Source organism: Ranitomeya variabilis, chromosome 2, assembly GCF_051348905.1.
Source record: "Ranitomeya variabilis isolate aRanVar5 chromosome 2, aRanVar5.hap1, whole genome shotgun sequence".
In the NCBI taxonomy this organism is placed as follows: Eukaryota; Metazoa; Chordata; class Amphibia; order Anura; family Dendrobatidae; genus Ranitomeya; species Ranitomeya variabilis.
Window position 1 is genome coordinate 872291760 of NC_135233.1, and position 13115 is coordinate 872304874.

The window sequence follows — 13115 nt, forward strand, 5'->3', positions numbered from 1 at the left end:
GTGCGATTGGCAATAGTCTGTTCCCAGCGCAACCTGCATGTGTCACAGAATTTAAAAGGGCATCTCTCGGATTGTCTATCTGTTTCTGTCTGTCAAGTGTTGCTTCTTTAAGAAGCAGAAATAGTTCTCTTAAACTTCCTCTTTTTTCAGCTGAAGCAGAGATGCATTGTAAATCAAACTGTCACATCTGTTTTTTTTTTCTGACTGTTTTCAGCTGCAATGCTGGCTATGTGTAGTTTTTTTGTGAAGAAGTGAAATTTAAATTGTATCTATCATTTTTGATGTGACGTAAGTGTTTTCAGATACGTGATTTTAGTGACATTTGATATTATTGCAATGGCATACGGAATAAAAAGAGGTGGTGTGTCTCTGACTGCATTTGAGCGCAGAGATTCTAAAAAAAAAAAAAGAAGAGAAAAGCCGTTTTCATTTTTAATTTTTTTTACTCTCTTAAAGGGTCTTTTTCTTTTTGCGGCATTTTAAAGTTTTTTAATTAAGTTTTCCTCAATCTTCAATCTCTTTACCTTTTTACTTTTTTTTTGGGAAAAAGTTTTTTTCCTTCCCTCTTGTATCAAAGTTTTGAGTTTTTGGTTGTGAACTAAGTTTTTGACGGTTTTTCTTATCGTTTTGGGTTTTTCTTAGAGTTTTATATACTCATTTTTAGAAGGTTTTTTTTAGTACTGTTTTCTTTTTTTTTTTCATTTTTGTGTGTTTTTCATTTTTTTTTTGCTTTTACCATGGGGAATAAAGTGGCCGAGCAACAGGAAAGTCTTTTTACTTCCTTATGAGAAAACAGCCCCTAGATAGTGGCAGCACACGAAGGTGTTAAGTATGTGAAGATTTTGGAAGGTATAAAGTACGTGAAATTCATTAGAATGGCAGATTTCAAGCTGCGGAGTGGCATGACGTAGAAGGAAAAATAAGGGAAGTTAGCTGATGTTAGATTGCTGAATACTAATACATGGTATGAAGTAGCAGCAGAGCTTACATCGTTTAGGTGGTACAGAAAGTTATGTGAGCAAACCAGGAAGTGATTTTTGTGGGTATGAGACAGGAGAATCTGCGCGGTAGGTGGTTATTTTTGCACAGTATGTGGCGCACCCCGTCTCTCCCTACAGGGAGAAGGCATAATTGCTCCTCTCTATTATTCTTGTTGTTCTCCTCTATCCTCTTTCTTTTTTTCTCTGTCAGTCTTTTCTCTCCGCATTCTCTCTTTCCTTTCCTCTCCTCTTCCTCCACATTCTCTCTCTCTCTCTCTCCCCTCCTACTATTCCTTTGTCTCACTCCTCAACCCCTCCCCCTTCTTCCTCTTTTTCCCTCCTTGTTGCCGGCTGGGCCAACGCCCAATTCAAACAATATGGTGCTTACAGCACAAGGTTCCCCTTCCATGTCCCTGGCACAGTCTAGCCATTGCCATTTGTGATATCGGGGAAAGAAGGTGAAAGCCCCCCCTACAGTGGGCAGCCCTAGACACATCAGGTAGCAGACAGCTCAGCCCTGGGTGCAGAGGGGGGAGGAATGATATCAGAACGAGCTCACTGACAGATCCTCCGTTACCTCATTTCACAGTCAATAATATTGTAACCCTTAAAGTTTTACATGAACTTTGATATCACCATGTATTGATAATGTACAACTTCAGCACCGGTCAGAGCTGCCTACATTCACACCAACATAGAACTATAAGCCTAATCCATCATAGCTTCAGCAAGGGGGGAGACATCCTCACATAAAAAAGCAACTTCTAAGTCCAAAATCAGCCAGTGTATGACCCCAGTACAAGCCATCACAACTATTCCTCTGATGAAGATGAAGAGGGAACATCATACATGCTGTCCAGTACTAGAAAGGAAACCCACAGGCACCAAGAATGCAAGGGCAGATAGAGGCACCACCATTACACTATGTGCACTGCACTTCAAGTCAGGTGACAATCTTCCAGACCCAGGGATGCATCCCATGCCATTTTACCGAAGAGAGTAGCAGAAGCAGCAAACATATGCAGCCAGCTGGAATGATCTCTGGGCCATGAATGAAAATAGAAGCAGGTGATGCACTCTGGCCAATCATGAAGGAACAATTCAAACTTCCAGCAGAATCAGACGTACACGCTTGGGAGTCAGGGCCACAGCTAATTGAACAGCTCAGAGAGTGGGCCAAAGGCAGATTGGCAGGACAAGCCAAAACCAAGAGCCAAGATAAGACAGAGTCTGTAAAGAAGTTTCATGGCAGAGTAATGCAAGTATTCCAAGACTTGGGCTTCACCATTCAAGACCAGATACACAGGCAAATGTTGGCACAGGTCTTTGTGCATGGACTGAGACAGCCAATCAGGAAACCACTGATAGTGGCTAGGCCTAGGAACAGGTCAATAGCAGTGGACTGACCCAGAAAAAATGTTTTATGTGCGCCTAGGAGACTGTTTATTGCCGATTGTCACCAAAACTGCCACCATTATAGCACCACAAAAGAGTGCAAAGAAGGAAAAGGGTGCCGTGCTGCTGAGAACACCAGAAGGGAAGCCAGAGGTGAAGACGCTGCAAAGTGCCGATCAACACACCGGAAGAACCGCTGCAGACTCCAGAGAGGAGACACCGACCTCAATAAGGTTAGCAAAGGGGAGAAGCTATGTCAGACCAGGGGTAAGAAGTGACGGCAGATGCAGCCACAGCCCCTGTAATGCCCCAAGACCTTGGGTTGGATGCAGCCGCCGGTCTCATGGCACCCCCGGGCCTCGCCACGAATGCACCTGCAGGCCATGTCTTACCACCGCAGCTTCAATCAGCAGGCTGGACCCCGCTGCCGCTACAGTACCCATCATGCCGTTGTCCACAGTAGCCAAAGGGACCGAGTCCCAACCAGGATTGCAGAGGAAGGCCCCTCTCATGGTGACTACTGACCTGGAAGCGCAACCACCCTACAAAGACAGAAGAAGTGTCAAGTGTTACATCTGTGGCAAGTTTGTCCATTACCAGAACCAGTGCAAAGCACCCACGCCCCCGAAGAGACTGGACCCATGCAAACCAAGAGTTGGTCCAGAGAAACAGGTCAAGGAAGAAGTGCAGAAAGCAGTGAAGTACCCCATCCAAAGGACAGGGGCAAGCAAGCCAGGTTCGCAAGACACTACACTCATGACATGTAAAACTTCATCTGCAAGACCAATACCTCAAATTACCCTTAAAATGGATGGCGTTGTCAGATCCAACGTGGTGCAGCCAGAAGTGTGATGACACCTGTGGAACTCGCTGATCCCACCTGCCTATCAGAATCCTCTGTGTCTCGCATGAGCATTGATGGTCAAGTCAGACATTCTCAGCTTACAAAGCCACTGAGCGTGTGCACTCAGTCAGGACACTCTATCCTGTCCCAGTTTGTGGTGTAAAGGACCTGCCACTCAACCTGCTGGGAGCGAACCTACTGCAGAAGCTGAAGGCAACCACAGTGTTCCAGGAAGATGGGACAGTGACACTTTCTTCATCCCTGACCCGAGAAGAGTCATGCTGGCGGCCCTACAAGAACATTAAACAATCGATGAGGCCTACCCAAGGAGGTACTGGATGTAGTACCAGAAAGTCTATGGTCTAAGGGACCCCAGCACATGAGAAAACCTCAAGTTGCCCCAGTACGGGTGTCACTCAAGCCATGTACCCCACACCCTCGTAAGGCCCAGGCCAGGCCTAGAGTCAAGCTGCCTCTGACCAACTGAAGGTCTACCTGGAAATAGGAATCATTGCTCCTGCACATCGCCTTGCAATACCCCGCTTTTTCCCGTCAAGAAAAAGACTGTAAAAGGAGAGTCAGCCAAGTTCAGAATGGTATATGACCTGAGAGCTGTGAATGACGCCACAGTGTTTGAAACTGCAATTATGCCGAATCCGCACACTCTGCTCTCAAATGTGCCTGCCACAGCAAAAGTGTTCACAGTGAACAACCTGGCTAATGTTTTCTTCAGTGTTCCCCTTCATCCGGAAGACCAGTTCCTGTTTGCCTTAATGCACCAGGGGGGACACCACACATGGACAGTGATGCCACAGTGGGCCCAGAACAGCCCTCCACAGTTCACCAAAGCAATGTCCACAGTCCTCACCAACTGGGTCGCAGAACATGCAGAAGTAACCCTGCTGCAATACATGGACAATCTACTTCTTTGTGCAATTGACTTTGACACGTGTAAAACCCATTCCTTGTATCTCCTACTCTACCTGGCGGAGCAGCACTGCAAGATCTCAAAGAACAAAGTCCAGTGGTGTCTGAAGCAAGTTACGTTCCAGAGACACTGTATTGCTCACCAGGCGAAACACCTGACAGATGACCGGAAGACCACAGTGGAGAAGATGGTTCTACAGGCTTTCCTTGGCCCCGTTCCTCCTGACTGATGCAGCCTTCAGCTCGTTCAAGAAGTTAAAAGGCACAGTAGTCTCAGCGCCAGCACTAGGCCCATCTGACTACGAGAAGCCATTCCGTCTCTACTTGATGAGAAAAGAAGGCCTTGCTACTGGAGTCCTGACACAGCTTCAGGGGGGAAAGCAGAGACTTTCGGACTACTTTTCAGCTTGCCTGGATCCAGGTGCAAGGGAAGCCTCTTCCTCCCGCATGAGAGCAGCAGTTGCAGCACACGCCCTCCTGGACAGGACTACTGACATCAGTGGAAAAACCATTGGAAATCATGGCTCTGCATGACATCTCAGCAATCCTCAACCAAACCCTGCCAAAACATCTCTCCACCGCCAGGCATCTTCGCCTCCAGTGCTGCCCGACAATGTCACCATCTCCAGATGCACAGTCCTCAACCCGTCCACTCTACTCCCACTCCCAAGGGGGGATACAGATATGGACCTTCAGATAAAAAGTCCGCTTCAGCATCATGCAACAGGAAACAGCAGGACTACCCAAGGTGGCAGAAGAGCCACTGACCAACCCAGAGTTGATCCTCTATGTGGATGGCTCCAGATTCACAGATGATGAAGGAAGATTCCACACGGGATGTGCAGTGACCAGCAATCAAGAGATCCTGTGGTCCAGAAGTCTGCCGCCCAGTCTGTCAGCCCAGGAAGCAGAACTGATAGCGCTGATGAAGGCCTACCAGATGGCAGAAGACAAGACTGAGAAAATGTATACCGATTCAAGGTACTTGCATGGCATAGCACACGACTTCGGACCCATCTGGGCTGCAAGGGACTTCATCACAGCAAGCGGAACAACCGTGAAGCATCAATGGAGCCATTAAGGACCTGCTGAACACACTTCAACTTCCAAAAGTGGTGACAATACTAAAAGTTAAAGCGCATGGAAAACTAAGCACAGTAGAGGCACGAGGCAACAACATGGTCGATATGGTAGCCAAAGAAGCAGTCAAGGGAAGACAATATGGAAAAGTGGAAGAGGTCGTAGAGCCGGACGGCTACATGACGACTGAAGACAAGAAACCTGACCAAATGACGTCCTGTGATCTGCTCAAAAAGCTGCAAGAGCAAGCCCCAAAGGACAAGAAGGAATGCTGGATGCAGAAGAGAGCAGCACATGAAGAAGGAAGGGTATACTCAATGGACTACAAACCCTGTTTACCCCGAAGCATGTACCTTATCGTGGTCCAGTGGGCACATGGGCCCACACACAGATTAAAGGCACAGATGAATGATCCGATTGGTGCTTACTGGTTTGCCCCAGAAATCTCCACCCTAACAGCCAAGTTCATAAACAGCTGTCTGACCTGTGGCCAATGCAACCCTGGAAGAATGTAGAAAGTTCCCATACATCATCTTGCCAGACCACCGTACCCCTCCCAGAGGATCCAGATAGACCACATCCAAATTCCGCCAAGTGGAGGATTCGAATATGCCCTTGTGGTCGTGGACATGTTCTCAGGATGACAGCCAGAAGCTTTCCCAGTGAGGAATCAGTCAGCAAAGACTACTGTAAAGAAGCTACTCTCAGAGACGACATATGCAGCTATGGGGTCCCAGAAGTGATAGAGAGTGACCAGGGACCCGCATTCACAGCAAACCTCACACGAGAGATCTAGTCAGCAGTAGGGTCAGACTTAGGCCTACACACTCCCAATCACACTACTCAGTGTTAGGCACACTCCCAGAGGCCCAGAAAAGCTGTCATTATATGAAATTTTGTTTGTGTCTAGTCCCAGGTTAGGGGTATCCTTTCCCTCAGCAGCTGACTATGCAATATGATACTTTGTCTGCTTATGTAATTGAACTCACCAAGAAACTTGCTAACATCCATTCTCGAGTTTTTTTCTTCATTGCCAGATCCAGATTCGGTGTCCGGTATGCACTCCTAGAAGCCAGGAGACTGGGAGTTGGTGGAAAAAAGTTTGTAAGGAGAACACCACTCGATCCCATATTTGATGGTCCTGTTCAAGTGCTGCTGATGACACCAAACTCTGCGAAACTGGAGGGAAGACCCGCTTGGATCCACTCATCGCATCGCAAGAAAGCTCCCCTGCCAGAAGATGACACCCAAGCCAGAATTATGTTGCGGCCTGACCGAAAGGATGACCTACCTGATAAAGACTACACATCGCTCACTACACATGCTATTGACTAAGAGACTGATTGCAACGAACCCCCGTTAGGGACAGATCTCCTGACCGCCCATTTGCGAAAAGTCTGTACGGAGTGGGGCACAGGCGTTAGGCTTGTGTCAGTTCGCCGACAGCACAAAAGAGTTGCAGCGCTTTGGGACAGGAGGCTAGGATTAGGGCAAGTGATATCTAAGGGGGGCTTGTGATAGAAATATATATATCATGTAGATCTCACTTGCATGTATACTCCTCTATAATCAAATATATACTTATATAATCTTATACTCACAGCTAATATATACATTATAATAAATGGTTTAAAATGGCTGACAAACTGATATAAGCCAGACAGATTGTATGGGGTTTTTCCATCTTAAAAACAGGAACTCGGGTCAGATGTCTGAAATAATGCCTAGAATATAGCTGAATCTTGCTGAAACGGCAGACCAACAGTGTCACATGTCTCCACTTTGTCCTAGACACAGAACTCAAGTTTAGTTGCTTAATCCGCTGTCATATGAGCATTAGTCACAATATTCCATATATGTTTAGATAACCAATGACAGAGGAGCTAGACAATATGGTAATTAACTAACCACCCCTGACAACCCCTAACCACTCCTTTCTATGTGAAAATATAAAACTATGTATGTACAATAAAGTTTCAGTATTGATGGAATGTTGTTCTGTCACAGTTGTGTACAGTCCATTCTTGATGAGCGCTCAAAATACTCAGTCTTATTGGGAGCGGCCACAGCACACACAGGGATATATTTATCCAACCCTAATATTTCCATAACACCCTTGGTGGAACAAATTTTTCAGGTTGCTCATACGGGCAGGAAAAAAGTTCATCATGCTCTGCGAGCGGTAGGACATGGGATACAGCGGAGGCCATGGCCTGTGCAAACTGTCATGCTCGCGCCCAGACTGGTTGGCGCGGGCATGCGGGGGAGTGGCCCCACTGGACCACAGACCAAACTTCCCAGGAAGGGGCGTAACTAAGTAGCTTCCTAGGTGTTCGCTGGAGCCTCTGATGGTGAGGTCAGACTTGTGCAATAGGGAGCTACCAGGTACCACTCCAGGGTGGAGTCTGGTTGTGGCTGCTGATCCCACCGGGGAACGGAACATAGACAAGCAAGCGGGCACGGCTGGCACATAGGCAGGCAGACGGGTACAACAGGAACACTGTCAGGCAGGCGGGCACGGCTGGCTCTCAGGTAGGCAGGCACGGCTGGCTCTCTGGCAGGACTGGTGGACAAGACTGGCACACTGGAAGAACCGGTAGGGACCGGTCTGCAGGCAGGTATGAAGAACGGGTAAGAACCTGTTCAGACACGAGGACTTAGGAATAAGTAGAAAAAGACCGCAAGAGCGGATGCAGAGCGAAAGCACAGGAGCTAGAGGCAAGAACAGAAGTGCAGGAGGTGGAGCCAAGAGCAGGAGGCGGAGCCAAGTGCAAAACAGCAGGAGGCGGAGCCAAGTGCTGGAAGCGGAGCCAAGTGCAAACAGGCAGGAGGCGGAGCCAAGAGCTGGAGGCGGAGCCAAGTGCAGATAGGCAGGAGGCAGAGCCAAGAGCTGGCGGCGGAGCCAAGTGCAGGAGAAGTAGAACCGCAAAGAGCGGAGCCAGGTAGAACCGCAAGGAGCGGAGCCAGGTAGAACCGCAAGGAGCGGAGCCAGGTAGAACCGCAAGGAGCGGAGCCAGGTAGAACCGCAAGGAGCGGAGCCAGGTAGAACCGCAAGGAGCAGAGCCAGGTAGAACCGCAAGGAGCGGAGCCAGGTAGAACCGCAAGGAGCGGAGCCAGGTAGAACCGCAAGGAGCGGAGCCAGGTAGAACCGCAAGGAGCGGAGCCAGGTAGAACCGCAAGGAGCGGAGCCAGGTAGAACCGCAAGGAGCGGAGCCAGGTAGAACCGCAAGGAGCGGAGCCGAGCTGCGGGAGAGGTCTCTGCAGCAAAGCTGAGCAGAGCCACAAGGAATGTGGAGAGAAGCTGCAGCAAGGGATAACTGCAACAGCAGAAGATAAGCTGAGAAGAAAGGAGCAGAAACGCAGAAGTGAGGAGCAGAGGTAAAGTAACAAAGGTTCAGAGCAGGCAGAGCTGCAAGAGTGAGGAGTGTAAGCAGACTGAGAATACAAGGAAAGACAACAGGGAAGGAAGCCAAAGACTAGGAGACCGAGGTAAGACTAAGTGCAGACAAGGCAATGGAACAAGACACAAGGACAAAGACACTAGGACAAGGATATACTGCCTCCTGGTGGGCGGACAACAAGACCAAGGAAATAACACAGAAAATCCTCCAGAGAGGGAGAAACTCAGAGAAAGGCCAGGCAAACTCAGAAGCAAGACACTAACTGAGCTAACACATTGCACAGGCCCAGAACACTGGGTGGAGCTGCACTATATACTGGAGGCTAGGGTTGAGCGACTTTCATTTTTTTAAGATCGAGTAGGGTTTTGGGAAACCCGATTTTGTCCAGAGTCGAGTCGAGTGCAGTCGGCCGATTATCGCTAAAAGTCGGGGATCGACCGAAACACGAAACCCAATGCAAGTCAATGGGGAAGCATAGTCGGCAGTGAGTGGAGGCCAGGAAAACACCTACAGTGCCCATTTTAATGCCAAAAACATCCATTCTTGTTTCTGAAGCTTGTCAATCTTAATTAACTTTATAATAATAGTTGGGCATAGGGAATTGGGGGTCATTTGGCAAAAGTTGTGGGGGGAGTAGGGCCGGCTCAAGTTTTTCGTGGGCCCAGGAAATGCGGACTACGTCACGGCGGTGTTGCAGGGAAAGGTAATTATTTAAAAGTTGCAAGTGCTGTGATCCTGAGCAAGCAGGGGGGGGGCCCACTCGTTCGCATTGCCACTGGCACAGGGCCCCTCAAAGTACGGCGGTGTGTTTGCATGGCGGGGGCGCCTCCCACCAGCAGCGACACTTTTGCGTACTCTGAGGGGCCCTGTGCCAGTGACGTCGCCAACGAGTATGCCCCCCCACCTGATGAAGGAACCTGCACTTTCATCTGCACCTTCCTCTTTGTCCCTGTGTAAGGTGGTATAACATGCGGGAAGGGGAACCTTACTTTCAGCAGGGACAGATTCTGGCTGTGTAGAGTACAAGGGGAATGTAGTGGTCTCGGTCAATGTACCAGCAGACTCATTTAGCAGTGGCTGGGCAATGGGCAGGATGAGGAGGAAACAGATATAGGGCCAAAGAATAAAGTAGGCTACATGCAGTTCAAAATTGGTAACAGGACTAAACAGGCGGCATTGCTTTGTTCAGTGGAGTAGCAAACCCAAGAGCAGCAGACACTGTTTCAAGGGCCTAACCACACTAGTAGGCCAAATGCAGTTTAATATCTGATAGTATAGGGCGAAAGCCAGAATGTGGAAGCTCAGCTTTGTTCAGTTGAGGACAACACCAGGGAGGGGCAGACACCTTTAGTAGGCCGGAAAAGCCTATTGCATTTTTTAAAATGGTAATTTGGAGCAGAAGGTTGAAGCTCAGCTTTATTTAGTTGAGGGCAACACCAGGGAGGGGCAGAAGCCGTTAGTAGGCCCTAACCACCATTTTTTTTTTAAAACCACTTAATGAGAGCCGGAAGGTTGAAGCTCAGCTTTATTTAGTTGAGGACAACACCAGGGAGGGGCAGAAGCCGTTAGTAGGCCCTAACCACCATTTTTTTTTTTTAAAACCACATAATGAGAGCCGGAAGGTTGAAGCTCAGCTTTATTTAGTTGAGGACAACACCAGGGAGGGGCAGAAGCCGTTAGTAGGCCCTAACCACCTTTTTTTTTTTAAAACCACATAATGAGAGCCGGAAGGTTGAAGCTCAGCTTTATTTAGTTGAGGACAACACCAGGGAGGGGCAGAAGCCGTTAGTAGGCCCTAACCACCTTTTTTTTTTTTAAAACCACATAATGAGAGCCGGAAGGTTGAAGCTCAGCTTTATTTAGTTGAGGACAACACCAGGGAGGGGCAGAAGCCGTTAGTAGGCCCTAACCACCATTTTTTTTTTTAAAACCACATAATGAGAGCCGGAAGGTTGAAGCTCAGCTTTATTTAGTTGAGGACAACACCAGGGAGGGGCAGAAGCCGTTAGTAGGCCCTAACCACCTTTTTTTTAAAACCACATAATGAGAGCCGGAAGGTTGAAGCTCAGCTTTATTTAGTTGAGGACAACACCAGGGAGGGGCAGAAGCCGTTAGTAGGCCCTAACCACCTTTTTTTTTTTTAAAACCACATAATGAGAGCCGGAAGGTTGAAGCTCAGCTTTATTTAGTTGAGGACAACACCAGGGAGGGGCAGAAGCCGTTAGTAGGCCCTAACCACCATTTTTTTTTTTAAAACCACATAATGAGAGCCGGAAGGTTGAAGCTCAGCTTTATTTAGTTGAGGACAACACCAGGGAGGGGCAGAAGCCGTTAGTAGGCCCTAACCACCATTTTTTTTTTTAAAACCACATAATGAGAGCCGGAAGGTTGAAGCTCAGCTGTCATGATCTCTGCAGGCAGAGATCATAGCAAGCCTATAGAGGGACAAGCTCTCGGAAGATGGAACTATACTGACCATGAACTAAGCCTGCCGCGCAACTAGAAATAGCCAGGTAGCATTTCCTATTTATCGCTAGATGCCCAGCTCTGGCCTAAGACCTAAATAGCTAGCAGAGGGAAATATAAGACCTGGCTCACCTCTAGAGAAATATTCCAAAGAAGACAGTAGCCCCCCACATATAATGACGGTGAGTTCAGATGAAACAACAAACGCAGCAGGAAAATAGTCTTAGCAAATTTGAGGTCCGCTTACTAGATAGCAGAAGACAGATAGTATACTTTCATGGTCAGCAGAAAAACACTAACAAAACACCATCCAGAGATTACCTTAAACTCTGGCATTAACTCATAACGCCAGAGTAGCAATCCCTGATCAACGAGAGCTTTCCAGACACAGTAACAAAACTTCAGCTGTGAACTGGAACAAATAGGCAAAACAAAACATGGACAAAAGTCCAACTTATCTAGTAGTTGTCTAGAAGCAGGAACAAGCACTGAGAGGCATCAGATAACATTGTTGACCGGCAAGAAACCACCAGAGAAATGAGCTTAAATAGCGACACCCACTACTGATGGAACCAGGTGAAACAGGAAAGAGGATGACAAGTCCAATTCCACAAGCGGCCACCGGGGGAGCCCAGAATCCAAATTCACAACAGTACCCCCCCCTCAAGGAGGGGGCACCGAACCCTCACCAGATCCACCAGGGCGACCAGGATGAGCCCTATGGAAGGCACGAACAAGATCAGAAGCATGAACATCAGATGCATTGACCCAAGAATTATCCTCCTGGCCGTAACCCTTCCAGTTGACCAGATACTGGAGTCTCCGTCTAGAAACACGAGAGTCCAAAATTTTCTCCACAACGTACTCCAACTCACCCTCAACCAACACCGGAGCAGGAGGCTCAACTGAAGGTACAACAGGTACCTCATACCTGCGCAATAACGACCGATGAAAAACGTTATGAATGGAAAAGGACGCAGGGAGGTCCAAACGGAAAGAAACAGGATTAAGAATCTCCAATATTCTATAAGGGCCGATGAACCGAGGTTTAAACTTAGGAGAAGAGACCCTCATAGGGACAAAACGAGAAGACAACCACACTAAATCTCCAACACAAAGCCGAGAACCAACACGACGATGACGGTTGGCAAAACGCTGAGTCTTCTCCTGGGACAACTTCAAATTGTCCATAACCTGCCCCCAGATGTGATGCAATCTCTCCACCACCGCATCCACTCCAGGACAATCCGAGGATTCCACCTGACCGGAGGAAAATCGAGGGTGAAACCCCGAATTACAGAAAAACGGGGACACCAAGGTGGAAGAACTGGCCCGATTATTGAGGGCGAACTCTGCCAATGGCAAAAAAGCAACCCAATCATCCTGGTCAGCAGAGACAAAACACCTCAGATATGTCTCAAGGGTCTGATTAGTCCGCTCGGTCTGGCCATTAGTCTGAGGGTGAAAAGCAGATGAAAAAGACAAATCTATGCCCATCCTAGCACAGAATGCCCGCCAAAATCTAGACACAAATTGGGTACCTCTGTCAGAAACAATATTCTCAGGAATACCGTGCAATCGGACAACATTCTGAAAAAACAGAGGAACCAACTCAGAAGAAGAAGGCAACTTGGGCAGAGGAACCAAATGGACCATTTTAGAGAAACGGTCACAGACCACCCAGATGACAGACATCTTCTGGGAAACAGGCAGATCTGAAATAAAATCCATCGAGATGTGTGTCCAAGGCCTCTTAGGAATAGGCAAGGGCAACAGCAGTCCGCTAGCCCGAGAACTACAAGACTTGGCCCGAGCACAAACGTCACATGACTGCACAAAGACTCGCACATCTCGTGACAGGGAAGGCCACCAGAAGGATCTTGCCACCAAATCCCTGGTACCAAAAATTCCGGGATGACCTGCCAATGCAGAAGAATGTACCTCAGAGATGACTCTGCTGGTCCAATCATCCGGAACAAACAGTCTATCAGGCGGACAACGATCCGGTCTATCCGCCTGAAA